At 37.3% G+C, this 15,418-nt stretch overlaps 1 protein-coding gene across 3 annotated transcripts in view; it reads right to left on the bottom strand.

Annotated features, from left to right (window-relative positions):
- Positions 1-11,186, bottom strand: part of LOC410888 (lachesin) — a 180,778-nt gene extending 169,592 nt beyond the window's left edge. The window contains exon 1 of one of the 3 annotated variants that reach the window (XM_026446470.1): positions 10,325-11,186. The gene's annotated coding sequence lies outside the window, so the exon portion shown is untranslated. The remainder of the gene's footprint in view (positions 1-10,324) is intronic. The other 2 variants (XM_026446469.1, XM_016910861.2) reach the window with 2 other exon arrangements.
- Positions 11,187-15,418: the final 4,232 nt, after the last annotated feature.

Below are 15,418 nucleotides of genomic sequence, written 5' to 3'. Positions count from 1 at the left end.
AATTAGCGTAAATTAGCGCGAATCGGCGCCGGATGTGGAAATGTGGTGGTTGTGTCGAGAGGAGCGGCGCGTTTACCATTCTAAGAGAGGAACGAGACCGTGCCCTCGGCAGCTTTGCAGCAGAGCACGGTGTAGGGAGGGGTTGCCAGCGGGACTGTGTGTGATTGATGAGGCAGTGATAGCGACGGGTCTGCACTCGACACCTCGCTACTGGCACCAAACAATGCATATTCATCGGACGTATAAATAATGCCTGTTTAATACATAAATATACATTAACGCGGGCCACCTCCCCCTTCATACTTGCGGTTCCAGTCCTGGTCTTCTGTCTCTCCTGCACCCCCCTTCGAAAGCCAGGAATCGACCGACCTGAAGGCGCTTGTATACATCTACCCTCTTTGCATCTTGCATTCTAATCTCTTGACATCAAGTTTTTTTTTTCCAACGAATTTTTATCGGACAACCGTCTTTGAGGAGTTCAATATTTAATTTAATCTTCATTATTTCATTTTTTTTTTTTAGAGACAACGCGATTTCTATAATTTTATTCCCAATAATCGATATAGATAATATGTGACTCGTTAATCGTATTAAAAAATTTGTTCAAATCTGTCTAATCTAATTTTTATTAAAAAAAAAAAAAAATCGTGTTTTAATTTGTTGACAGACGTCCCTGATAGTTTAACCAACGACCGCGTTACGGACATGTCGTTGGACGAAAATTTGAAAGAATCTGATAGGACACGTTGTCAGTGATGATTGATCGCCACTTTAACCGAGACGCGTCCTTTTTTTCCAAATTGAAAATTAATTCCGGGCTTTTAACGCTTCAACTTTCGAAACGTTACGATACACACGGGGGGAGAGGGGGTGGGCGAGGGGGGGTGTATTGATTCGACGTGGAAAAGAGGTGACGGCCGATGCGCGCCGATACGAAAAGAAAATTTGTCTCATCGTAAATTTAAATCAGCCATACTGCGTTAGTTTAAATTCCGATACGCGATCGAACGCATCCAATTTTTTTTTTCCTTTCTTTTTTATTCTTTCCATCGCTTATCACGGTAGATTAAGTACCCATTTATCACGAGCCCTGATGAATGACTCGCGCACGCGTGTACATAATATAACACCATATAATATAGCGTTGACGGGAATATCAATAAGGTTTTTTTTTTTTTTTTCTTTCCATAAGATATCTACTTCGTCCTCGGTTTCAAACAATTTACATGGAAATTTTCATCCTCAAATATTTATGAAATATTTTTAAGTATCGTCGATAGATCGAGTTTAGTGACGTATCGTCAATATCTGTTTAAAAAGTTTGAAATTTTATATATTGTATTTTAAATAGCATTCCTATGGATAATATAATATTCGTTTATATATAAATAATAACACGATAAATTGACAACTGTCGATAATCCATCGCGATGCGTTCAATTTCATTAAAAATCCGGCATAAGAAAATTATTTTACTTTTAATTGTACGATAAACTTTTGCAAGATATACCTTATTCATAAAATGGAAATTTAAATTCCTATTAACCGAGCAAATTTTCAAAGAAAGTTTGTCGCAAAATTATCCAAGTAATTTTCTTCCCTATGCTTCTAAATGCAACTCCTTTACACAATACATTTTTGAAATTTTTGATTATGAATAAAAAAAAAAAAAAGACGCGTTGTAAAATATTCAATGCGTCTTCCTATTATATTCGCGTGTTTTCAACGCACATTTTACGACACCCTACGCTCTATACACTCTTTGTACGCTCACTTGTGGACGTTTTACGACTGCTGCTTAGCATACAGTGGATGTGATTACGACCTTGATCGATCGAAGAATTAAGTAAGCCCTCCACCCTTGAATTCAACGCGTAAGTAACATCGAAATTCGATTAACGCCTCGCCTCGATAAATCGAGACGTCTTCGAAAGAGAGAGAGAGAGAGAGAGAGACGATCGTTAACACAAACACGACAGAAGGGGAAATAATCGGAGGATATATACATATATATACACGTATAACTCCGATTTCGAGCGTCGAATTGAATAAATACGCGTAACCAAAACACGCGTAACCTCGAAAGTTTCTCGCAGGAAAATCATTATTCGAACGCGGCACACCGAGAGAGGCACACGTAGCTCGAAAACTTTCGCGTTTCGATATCCGGACCGCCACTGCTATAACATCCAACTATTCCAGATATCCTGGAACAACGTCTTAATAACGAAACTTATTTCGAAAAGCGTAACACGCTCGCGGATTCGATAACCGGGCGAAAGGTTTTTGGAATCAAAAATTATACGGGATGAGAGAGAGAGAGGGGAGGGAGGGAGGAGTGCAAAAGGAAGGAAGAAACTCGGCTGGGGGAGGAATCAAGACGGATACGGATTCTTGTTACCGAGGGTTCATACACCTCGGCTCAATTAAATTCGCGGCCGGAAGAACAATAATTGCTTCGCGTTTCGTTCTTTCCTGCCTCTTTCCCGCCCGCTTTCCACCCCTCCCCTCGCTATCGTTCCCGCTTCGTTCCCGTGAATTTTCTGTGAAAACTTTCGTGGCACTTCTAATTAGACTTATCCCATTGCCCCGTGCTAGAAGAGACGAAACTTTCTATGGATAAGAGAGGGGTGGCCGTGCTAATGGCGCGATAGCTTGTAGGGAACACTCGGCCGATCAAAAGTAACGCGGCCAAGGATGTCGAGTTTTTCCACGGAGGAGATTATATTTCGATTCGTTAAAATTGTTCGGATTCGAGAACGCTTTTTTGAAAGAGAAAGTTTGGAAAATGAAATTCCCTTTTAAAGAAATCGTGAAGGGTAACTGTGTGTTGGAAAGTTTGGAAAATGAAATTCTCCTTCGAAGAAATCGTGCAGGTATGCAACGAGTGTGCAAAAGTTAAATACGTTTTTCTGATTATTTTTCTAATTTAAAATGTTTAATGTATTTTTTTTTTTTTTGTTAAAGGATGAGAAAAACACGAACGCTTTTTGTGATTAAAAAAAAAAAAGTGCGACATATATCGATATTTAATAAATGGAAGGGAAGTTTTGTTGACTATTGATCATCGTTAAAACAATTAAGTTTGAATCGGAAAGTCATTTTTTCGAAGAGAAATAGTGTCGTTTATTGATCTATTTTTATTAAACTCGTTTACCATATATGCCATATGTCTCACTTTGCGTGACAGTTTTTTTCGGTTTGATTTTTTTCCAAAACCAAAATAGTTTGAAAGCTAAAAGCTTGTATTTTCATATTTCGATATTTTCTCAATATTTTCTTCGAAACAATGCCAATATTCTCCTTATAACTTATGACGGCATCAAATAGGCGCGATATAAGCTTCATTTTAATTTCAAATCTAGTTTTAGTCTCGAAAATTGAGGATCACTAGACACGAATTACGTATGCTGTTTCAACGGTTTTCATATTTCATGATACTAAAATGCGAAAGCTGACACAAACATGATACTCTTATTAACCGGAAAAATGACAAAATGACAAAATAATAAAATGATAAAATTCTCGTTCGAAAAGGATATTGTACAAATCTAAAAAAACATATTTCACACTTATCGAAATCTTCTTCCAAAATCGAATCTACATTATCTTCAAATTTCAACTATTTCAAATTTACGAATATCATTTATCCTCCTACATTATATCAACGAATTGTAAAATTATAAAACAAAATAATTGTAATTTACGAACACTGACCGAGGAATATCCTAATTGATGAATTATTCTATTAAAAGAATTGAAAAAAAAAAATCGAAGAAGAATATTATTTTTCCAAAACGAGCAAGAAACAGAAAAAAATCCAAGTCGAAATATCGAATATAATAGAATTACACTTGACAAATTGGTTCAATCGTTATTGCGTCAATAAACCGTGTATGGAGATTCGTAGGGAAGGCAATTCCATTGCCGGACGAGATAGTCGCAGGCCAATTCTCAAAAGCAGAGATCCCACTATACGCTCTCCCGCTGATCCCGCTCGTCCCACCTATGAATTTGGATGCAGAAAAGTGCGCTCCAAGCTCTCAAAAGCATCCTCGATGGTAGCGAGTTGCGGTCTTCGACACAGATATATTTCCATCGCGAACAAGAGGTCAGCTGGAAATTCGTAGGCGAATAACGCCATCGAATCTCGATCGTGAAACGTTGCTATTGGCTCTAGGGAATACATTTGAGGGATGTTGCGACGAAGACAGACACTTTTGTCTGGCGTTTGAACAATGTATCGCGTTATCCATTCTATTTCTTTCTTTTTTTTTTTTTTTAATATAGTAATTCTCTAAACTATGCAAAACTGAAACAGATTTCTTAATTTCATAAGTGGAGATTTTTTACTGATGATGCAAAATGTATAATCTTCGTGGATGATAATTCGAAATTTTTTTCTTCATTTGCTTATGTAAGAACTTTTATAAAAAATGTTTATTTTGGTTAAAATTTTTAAATTGATTAATAATTATTATCTTCTCTAACTAATTTTCTATAAAATTGCTCAAAAAAAAACCGGAGCAAATATACAAACTACTTTTAACTATTTCAATTATAGAATTCCAAATTGCAACTATACTTCAGAGAATAAATCGTTAATTTTTTGTCCTTATATAAAAAGAGTTGTACATGTTCGAGCTATAATACTAAAAATCATGAAAAGTCGACATATAATATAAAAAATATAATAAATTTAATCAATACTTTCGAATTCTGTTTCTAAAATTTATACGTGTTTCGTTTCAAATTTCCCTGCCCAATTATCGTTTCGAAACAATTTTGCAACACGATTAAATTCACACAAATATTTCTATCGTTCGAGCGAAAAGAAATCAAATTGTCAATTTCTTCTCAACTGTTAGGACTTACTGTTAGGAAGGAAATCGATACGTGTCTAATTCTGATGAAGCACGAACAATGGGACAGGAAAGGATCCTGTTTCCACGGGTATGCATATGCATCTGATCACACATTTGTGCGTGACGTCGCGTTCAAAATTGTCCTGTTAGAATAGCATTCGTGCAATTGAGTTTGCAAATATCGCGGTTGATTTCCTACCAAACAGTATAACGATCAATTTCGTACTTTAGTTTCGTTAGATCTAATTGTACGCCCGTTCTATTTTCAAGATAAGTGAAAATTCCGGAGAAAATTCATTCGATTCATTACACGATTACTTGAGCAAACAATCGAATAAAAGGAAGAAGAAATAAAATGAAATTCGATTCATTATATCCGAAGGATAAAAAGCTATTTTGCAATTCATAATTTCCATTAACTTAAATCGCAAAAATAATCGTACGAATTGATTCGTTTTGGTAGAAATTACAATTCTATATTTTTATTTTAATCCTGTCGTTCGTATCGTTGAATGTTGCACTTTCCAAATTTTAAAATTTCACTTTATCTTTCATCAAACGTACACTATATGCATATTCAGAGAAATTTCAAAAAAGAATTTTAGAAAGAATTTTATCGTAGAATAAAATTCGCGTAGAACGTAGAAGGGGAGAGAATTTATTTTGTTTAATTGGTATTCTCGTATTTCCTCTCTCTTTCTCTCTCTCTCTCTCTCTCTCTCTCTATATATATATACACTCGAATTCTCCCTGCGTGTCAGAGATATAACTTTAATTTACGTAACAAAGAACAACGGAGAACTTTGCATGAATAATTCGCGCCTTTTATCATAAAATCACCGTTGAATAAAAAACCACTCTCGCTCCAGTTTCCTCGAAACACCCGCTATATCTCGAGATACATCCACCCTCGCCAAGGATATCTGTCGTTGTTTTCATCTCCATCATGGAGTTCCACGTTTCACCAAGTTTCCAAGCTTTAAAGTCGGGAAATTCTTTTAACGAGTATCCGCGTTGCAAGAAAGGCACGGGCTTTTAAGCTTCTCACTCGTCCTACGGGGAGGGGGAGAGGGAATTTCTCGGAACAGCAAGAAATTACCCGGTTCTCGTGCTTAAATACCCTCGTTACAACGTATTCTTCGAGAAATATTTGAATTGCTGTTAAAAGGGAATAACGGGAAGAAACTACGTTTGATCGAAAAAAAATTTTTTTTATCCTAGCACTCCAGATAAATCTCTCGTAAAATTTTAAATAAAATATCGAATCCGAAAAATTCGAGAAATCTTTAAATCACTGTAATACGATAATAAACGGCAATGAGGAAACGGGAGGAGGAAACGAATGTACACAGTCGGATAGAAACGAAGACAAAGCGAGGCACGAATGGCGTGCAGAATTTTACGAGAAGATCGCGTGCTAATTTTCCTCTCTCCTTCTTCGCTGTTTTTTTTTTCTCTATTCATTGGTTCCATCATCCAGCGATACCCAGAAAAAGAGTAGGCAGAGGATATAGTCGAAAATCGCGGCGATACGATTGGTGGTGGCGTGCATTACATTGCCAGGCACGTTGCCAAAATATTAGGGGCGTGAACGAAATCGCGATCAGGTCGTTGGAAAATTAATTTTCCGACTCGAGAATTTGCCAAGATCAAAGATTCATTCGTTCGCTATCGATCATTCCCTTAAGAACAAAATCTTAGCCTTTCTTTCGAAAGGGGGGATATAAAAGAAGAATTACGAAAGAAGGAAATGAAAATGTGGGAGAAGGACAGTGGAATATTTTTAACTTTCCATCCCAAAGGATGGAATCACGTGGCAAGAAATGCATGCGTTTCACTCATCGCAACTCTAATGACACTTCCCTAAATTAATATATTTTTCAGTTCTATCGAAACGAAGTTCTTTGACTTCCTTTTGGATTTATTATTTATTATTAAACTCGAGTTTAAAGAAGAGTGTCTTATTTGTTCGCGAGAATTAAATAGAAGAGGAAGAAGAAAAATTCGCAAGACGTTAATCGATCGTTGAGATGAGATTGTTTAATTGATAATTCGGTTACGGGATCGGAATACGTAAAGCGAAGAAGATATAATGAAAACGCATTATTCGATCGATGAGTTCTGATTCCGTATAACGAATGCCCCGCTCCGTTTCGCGCCCTGTTTTTGCTTTAATCTTGCAGCTCGTGTATCGCATATTTACCCGGTTTTCATAAAAGGGAAAAAACACAATGTGCCAGCCGAAGTGAGCATAAATCAATTTTATGCCTTTCAAACTCGACGCATGACACGTAAAACTCTTTAAAAACAATGGAGCGATGGCATATCGCGCGATATCAGCTACAGTTAGCCCTTTGTTCCTGGTACGAGCGAGGGGACTTCTTCATCGTGTTTCGCGAAACTGGGTGAAATTTTCTACCCGTGAACGTATCCTTTCAACAATAACGATATTTCTTTGTCCTTATATATGTACAAATATAAATAAAACTATGAAAAATTATAGTTTAATTGAAGTTTCGAACGAAATACGAATTCGAAATGAAAATTTTCTTATATATACTTTTACGTGTAATAAAAAAATGATTCGAGCAATCAATCAATTCGAATAAATGATAAAATCGAAAATAATCGCTTCTAGGAAGAAAGAAGCAAATAAAGGACAAAGATATCGACATCGTCTTTCCCTCTCCCTTATCCGTGATGTATCGAGTTCTACGGAAGCGCGAGGATAATAATGCACGGCGATGGAATCCTAGAAATCCAAAAAGGAAATAAACAAAGATCGTTTTAAACTACTATCACATTCCCCGATTTCAGTTAAGGGAAATCAAGTGGATGGTAGTTTAAAACGATTCCCCCTCTTCTTCCTGCTGCTCCTCCCTCCTTTTTTTCTCTTATTCGTCCAATAGTCGCATTCTCTCCACCCCCAACCCCCTGACTTGACCTATCTCAACCCAATTTTAAACTTAGCGAACGCGAACGTGGATCTCTTCGAGGGTGTATGCGAGAGTTTCGCGCGTTACTCGGTTGCCGAAACTAGCACGGGGGGATACATCAAGGTGTATTGGATATTTGCATTCGCCTTCGTGGTCAGAAAACTATGTGCCACCGAGACGTGAGCCGCATACGCAAACGGAACTTTGAATCTTTTTACCGTTTCACCTTATTTCCCATATGTATCTCCTTGGATAAGTGGAAAATTGTTTGAAGAAAAATTTATGAGAACTTGTCGATGTGTTCGCGGTGTGTTTGTTTTATGTTAACGGTATCTTCTTCGATATTTTTCTTCGATATGGATAATATTGATTAATTTTATTAGAAGTATAAAAATAATATTTGCAAATTTATTACCCGATAACACAATAAATTTTAAATATTCCTGTGCGGCGATTCGTTGATACAATACATAATATATCCTTTTTTTCTTCCTCTTTCTAGAATAAAAATATTATAAATTATAAATTAATGAAAGAATATCTTCGATCCGAATGAGATTGTATTCGATAAATTTAAAAACGAGAAAGAGGAAGTTAAAAGTTCTGATAAAAATCTTTAAAGTTTACGATCATGTATCGATAAAAATTGTATCGATATCGGTTGGTTTCAATTTCTGTATCGATATCTCGTGACGAACGATACGCGAACGCGTAGACTATAACCGATACAGTTTGCATATAAAGATTCAATATCGTTCGATAAGTTCAATTGTTTTATGATATCCTGGAGAATATTTAAAAACGATTAAAATATTTTCTGAAAGAACATAACAATTTTTCATTTTTGTAAAATTTGACTAAAGCATTACACGGAGAAAATATGCAACGCTAATAAAAAAGAAAAAAGAAACAAATAGTTATAAAATACCAAGTGATATATCGGTATCCTCTATGGTGAAAATTTTAAATCTATTTCTACTGTCAAAAAAAAAAAAAAAAGTAGAAAGATTATTTTCAGATATCGTTTACAATTAACTGAAACCAAAAATTATTCCTCGTATCTTCAATTGAATTCGAATATCAATGCACGGAAAAATAAATTCACGTATTAATGTTTCGATACAAAATGTAAAACATAACCGAATATCTCTTTATGAAAAAAATATTTTCGAAAATAAAAAATTTAATATTTCATTTTTGTTACATTACAAAACAAAAATGACATATACAAAAAAAAATGCAATACAAAATACATAGCTAGAAATAAATAATAAAAATTTTGTCTAATTCTAATCGAAACCATCGAGAAACAATAATTTTAAACCAGGAATGTTTTTAACTACGATTACGTAACAATCTGACAAGACATTTGTGTTTTAACTACGTTTTTCCATCTCATTTTGCCTTCTGCCGCTGCTATCCACGAAACTTTAAACAGCATCACCGTTTCCTGCTGTATCCCGTACGGGCACGCAATTAAAAAGAAGAAAACAAAAAAAGCTTTTAGTGCGCAGTAAAAACCATAAAAGGAAAAGATTACACGGTGTAATTTCGTGCACGGAGAAAGAAACGGGTTCGTTGGTACGCGGCAACAAAGTACTGTCACAAAAGAAAGTGTAAAAGCGCCTGTCCAGATTTAGAACCTCAATTAAGGCTATGGAGAAGAAGAATCAATGCAGAAACACCAAGTAATCCATCCACTTCCATGGACCGCGACAGTGACTTTTGTTCAAGTAGAATTGGGCGAGTAAATATAGAGAAGGAAAAAGGGTAAGAGTTAGAAGAGAAGACGAAAAAAGAAAAAGAGAGAAAGAAAAACGAAAAAAAAAAATAAAATAGAAGTAAATGGAACGGGTACACCACCATTGCCCATCAACTACGAATTTAGCGTTTTCGCGTTCTGCGAGTGGAAAATAGGTGGAAGGAAAAGAAATAGAAAAATAAACGATCGAAGTTTGCGATCTTCGTGTATTTCTGTTTTGAATGTGTTCTATTCGGAAGGAAACGTGGAAAGTTGGCGCGATTAAACTTCTTCCATTGTGGAAAGTTAATCGCTTGGAAAATGATTCTGTAAATTTCTCGTTATTCACTCCTTTCGGATATTTACTTCGTTTCGAACGGCTTTAAATATTAAAAAGACAGGGTTTATTATTATCGATGAAAAATATGATTTATCGGATATTATAATCGACAAATTTGCGAACAATATACTTCAACAACCGAACACCTGCATTTGTTTGGAACGTTTAATTTCTAACAAAACGATGTTTAAAAATAAATAATAATTCTCCTTTTTAAATAAAATTTCACACAGAATTAAAAAAACCTCAAGAGTTACCTAGTATAAAAACTTAATTCATTATTCAAAGTTTTCGTAATCTAATCCATATTCTTCCCTGCCCCCGTTGTTACATATTCCGTCATTCAAACACGTCCAAAGTGTCCGAACAACCGATCGATCAACGAGATCACCCCGATTGTCCCCAACGAGAATCAACCACGGTGAAAAACTTTGCACTTTACCTTATCCAAACCGCTCCTCGGCCACGAAAAATCCCTGGCACCCTCCTCCTCTACCCCTCGACCACCGCTCGCATTCTTATCCCTTCATTAGGCGGCACCTTAAAAAAAACACCCTTAAAACACTGCACGACGCGGTCCACACGAGTTGTATCACACAAGAAATCACGTGTCCGTTCGAATGCGTTACATGTCCAAGTCCGCGTGGCGAACACGATGGCGGAACGGAAACACGTATCCCAGAAGGGCAACCGCGCGAACAACCGACAACTCTCCAACTCTCAAACACGCGCGGCCTTGATACTCGCGCGATCCTTCTCATGCAACAAAACCACCACTCGTATGATTCACGAAAGGACAAAAAGAAACGAAAACAAACGGGACAAACTAAACCGTGAGAACTCGTGAATCATAGCTGTTCCACGAAATCAATGGTAAGAGGACAACAACAATGGTCAACGATCAACCATGCTTTCCTCGCGATTCACGATTTTCGAATTTTTCTTTCAATTATCGGCTCGCCGCGATCACATCGAGCATCGACGCACACGCGACGCGATCCGAAAAGAAAACGAAATAACGGGACGAAAGAAAGATAGCCGAGGAAGCCGGTCCAACAGGATGGATCACGTGGCTTTTCGCACGGGTGGCCGCAGCTCGCAGCCTGGCAAGGACAACACCGTTACACCTTCTCGGCGACCCGTCGAGAACTGCGTTCACCACGGCTCCCCACCCGACGCTTTGGGGGCAGGACGCCCAACGTCGCCAGCTAGACACGACGCGCGGCGTCGCTCCGCCCCACGTACAACTACCTGCACCCCTCCAACCTACCCCCCTCGCGGATCCTCTCTATCCTTTCTTTCGTTTTCGGCAGCTCTTCTCCCGTTCCTTCACCCGGCATCCGATCGTGCCACTTCACGCCGCGCCGCCTCTCCCCCGAGATCAACCGAGAACTCTTCCTCCACAGGGATAACGCATCCCCCCCTTACCCCTGTAATCCTACGCTACGCGTTGACCATCGTCCCGGTTTCTTTCCTTCACGACGAAAAAGAGGGGGCTTTGTTATCGTTTCTGATAGTAGAAACACGGTGGGCTACGAAAGTGGAATAATTCGGGAGGCGATACTCTTCTTCTTCTTCTTCTTCTTCTAGCAGAATTTTTTAATTTCTTATAAATATATATTGGGATATTTTTATTTTATTATTTTTTTTTTTTTAAGGATGTAATGCGGAGGAAATATGGATAGAAGTATCTTTTTTTTAGATTTTGAGAAGAATTGGAATATTTATGTTGCGATATTATATGTATAATTTAAATTATTGTTTCCCTAATTGCAATTGGAATTTTGAAAATAGAAGTAAGGATTATAATTCTGAAGAAATTTTTGGCAAGATTCACACGACACATTTATTACAAATGCAAATTATTATAACACGTACGATTTTATGAGATCACTGCAAGAAGAAAGTTTTAAAAATTCTAAGAACGAGGCAACTTTATGAATATTCAAACAAAAATAATGATAAAAATGAGAATTTTAATTCGAATTTTGAGAAGGAATGATAAAATAAATTATTTTATACGTTGCTTATTATTTATTCCAATTATTCATCCTGTTTTAAACAGAGCTTAATTTAAAAAACTCATATCTGCTCGAGAAAGAGTATGAAAATGATATTGATAATCTGATAAAGATTGCATTTGTTTGTTGAGATAAATTTCATTTTTAATACGTAGCAAGTATATGGTACAAAAGCAAGCCATGTAATCAATGGAATAGCGATCTACTGTTCCACTTCGTTAATGAAACTGATATAACCGTTCGAAATGAGATGCAAATGGTCCAGGATGTGGTTGAAATACAGATACAAGCAGCAAAGTTTTTATTTACAATTTCTATAACGAGACCGGCCGGTATAATGCGTTTTACTTTTTTCTCGAATCGGATCGCTCTTCGTATTTCTCTTCGTTTACGGATGTATCTCTCTTGTCACTTTCTCCCTTCCCCCTTGAATATTCCTCTTTTCCATTTATCAATCTCTCTCACGGTGATATTTTAAAGATTTAAAACAGTTGACGCGGAGATTTGAAGCATGATTGACGTAAAACCCTCTCCAATTTTTCTACACAACATTAAGTCGAACGAATCTTACTTTCCATTTGAGTCGTAGACTTTTATTTAGATTTTTATCAATTGTTTATTCCGTTTCGTCCCCCTAATTTTTCCTCTCTCCTACGTTCGCAATTTATTTTACGAGTTAAGAAACGATATCTACGATTTTACGAAAAGAAAAGAAAATTGATGAAACGAAAAACTTTCGAAAGGTATATATAAATTATTAATTCCGAATGGAGGAAAAAAAAGTTAACAATAATAGAGAGCTTTTATGAGATGGTACATAATAGATGATCGGAAAAAATAAAGAAAAATTCAATTGAAAAGTATAAACGAGATAAACGATTTGAACGAAGAGATCACATTTCATAGATATCCTCCAAATCCGATTAACATTGATTGACATATCTCACTTTTTTATTATTGAGAAAAAGATCGTTTCGCTAAAACAATGACAAACAATGAAAATAAATATCGCTCTTTTCAGCTAAGCTAACTCTTAATTGAGAATCGAGAAAAATAAGATTTTTCTTTTATAAAAAGAAGAACAGAGAGAAATTTTACATTTAATTTCAACGATGTTATTAACTAAAAATAAGATCGTCAAAATCTATTAATCAAAGTGAGAAAAAGAAGAATCACGATCTACAATGAAAAAAAAAAATTCGATTATTATTTCTATATTGCAATGAATTACAGTCTTGTATCTATATTTTGGACAACGTATTACGCGTCCATTTTCCCGTGACGAAGAAGAGAGAATCGAATAACGGATAATATTTAACTTATCGAAGACCAAGGGATGACGACACGAAAAGATGACTAGGATGAAGGTTAAGCAAGTGGATTAAGAAAGACGATGTTATTCGAGTAATGGAATAAAAACACTCGACCTCGATGTCATCGTCATTGATACGAGAGGCATTATCTTCCACCTTCTTGTCCATTGAACAGATACGTCAAAAATTTCATTGAAAAATCCTTTTATATTTTAAAATAAATACAATAAACAATTATAGCTATAGAACAATTCAACGATCTAGCAATCGTTATTTAAATCGTTCGTCCCTTCGTAAGTGTGATTCGTTATCGAGCAATAATCATATAGAAGAAGAAAAAATTCAAATTCCGATAGAACTTGCAAGAAAAGTTGTAAAAAAAAAAAAAAAAATTGTTCACTTGGAAAGATAGTGAGATCTTTCCATCGAAGATGTGAATAACCGTAAGGGTGGAATTGCGAGCGTCAATAGGTCGGTGTAAAAGTAGAATGTTCGGTTTCATTAAATGCGCACAATACGAAACGCATACGCAGGTGCGACGAGATAGTACGTGTTTCGCAGACCTTTTATAGATCCGTGACTGCTTTCGATACCGTATACGCTGGACCGTAATTAGTCTGTAGGACTGGATTCAGCTTTCAATGGACCTTCAATGAGCGCTACTAATGACGGCCGGATGACGCATCCGGAATCCCTGTTTAAATGATAGTATGCTAATCCAATGGCAAGCATTTCGCTTTTGCGCATATCGTGAGATATATGCGATCTTGCGTTTCTGTTAACGCTATACTTTCTCGTTGTCTCGATTAACAATATGTGATCGTCACCTTTGCCCGAATAACTTTACTTGAAAATTCAATTAATTAATTTCGAATCCAATTCTTCCTTTTCTTTTTCGAATTTGACCAATTTCAAAAAACAAAAAGTTTCTTTATGTGAATCTCTTCTTCGCTGTACAGTTTCCAATAATAACACGATTTTAAAATTCCATAAAAAAATATCTCAAAATTTGAAGATGTTTCGAGTTGGATCACGAACATGGAAATACGCATTACCCTCTACTATATGCAACAACAACAAAAACAAAATTCGATCATTCCGCTTCGATTTTCGATAACCTGACGATGTTTGATCTAATACGTACCAGGATGGATTTACGTATGGAAGATATAGGAAGCAGATCGCAGGCGAATACGAATTCCCACGGGATCCTTGGACGGGTGGGGGCGTGAGAGACACGAAAACGTAAACAGTGACTTAAATCACCGTACACCGCCCCGGGGAAAAATCGAAACACGGTGTACGACCGTGGAAGGATACCTCGGCGAACGTGGCGGAATGATGAGGTGTTGCGCTGGAATAGACAAGGAGGACTTTCCGGTCCGCTATTCCATCCGATTCCGTAATCCATTCCGGATACCAGCAAGGCGTCTCTCGCCTTCCTTCCACTTTTTTCATCCTCCTCCCTCCCTCCCCCTTCGATCGGGAGGAGGCGACGCTCGAGGACAGGATACAAGACATCAATCTTTCCTGTCCTCGCTTCGTTCCGGGGGGGCTGCAAGATTCCACGACCAAATTCCACCCTCGATCCATCCTCTCCTCCCTCGTTCAATACAAACGCCTTTCTCTCCGCTCCCCCGTTTTTCTTACCCTCCCCCCATCTTCTCACCTCTCCTCCCAATCCTCGCGCAATCCTCAAAATATTCAAATATATCCCTGTTTACAGGGAAAGAAGAAACGAGAAATCCAAGAAAAAGAGAAGAGAAGAAAGAAGAAAAAGAAGAAGAAGAATGTGAACGACAAGGAGGAGGGAAGTAAAAGGGGCAGGTGTAGATGATGGAAAATATATATAAGCGAGAAAAACGGACAACGGTGGTGGATCGTGCGATAGGAGAGTAAAATTAGAATGGAATTGGAGCGGGCGGAAAAGCGGGTGGAAAATCGAAAAGGTGGTTAAACCGGGAAACGGTGAAACGAACGAGGGAGGGAGACGGGACAGGAGCTACTTGCGAGAGTAGTAGAGCGGGGCTCGCATTCCAAGCAGACTTGGTGAACCGGGTTCATTATTTTCTCGTTATAAGTTTCTACAACTCGAGCTTGTTGTCGTAACGCTGTTAACGCGGACGCGTCGCGAATTGTTAAAGCGGGTGGTGGCGAACGATCGGCGCGCGTATATATTTCGGCGGCTTCCTTAAACCCCCG

Source organism: Apis mellifera, linkage group LG2, assembly GCF_003254395.2.
Source record: "Apis mellifera strain DH4 linkage group LG2, Amel_HAv3.1, whole genome shotgun sequence".
NCBI lineage: Eukaryota > Metazoa > Arthropoda > Insecta > Hymenoptera > Apidae > Apis > Apis mellifera.
Note: the sequence above shows the minus strand (reverse complement) of the source record. Positions and strands in the feature narration are given on the sequence as shown.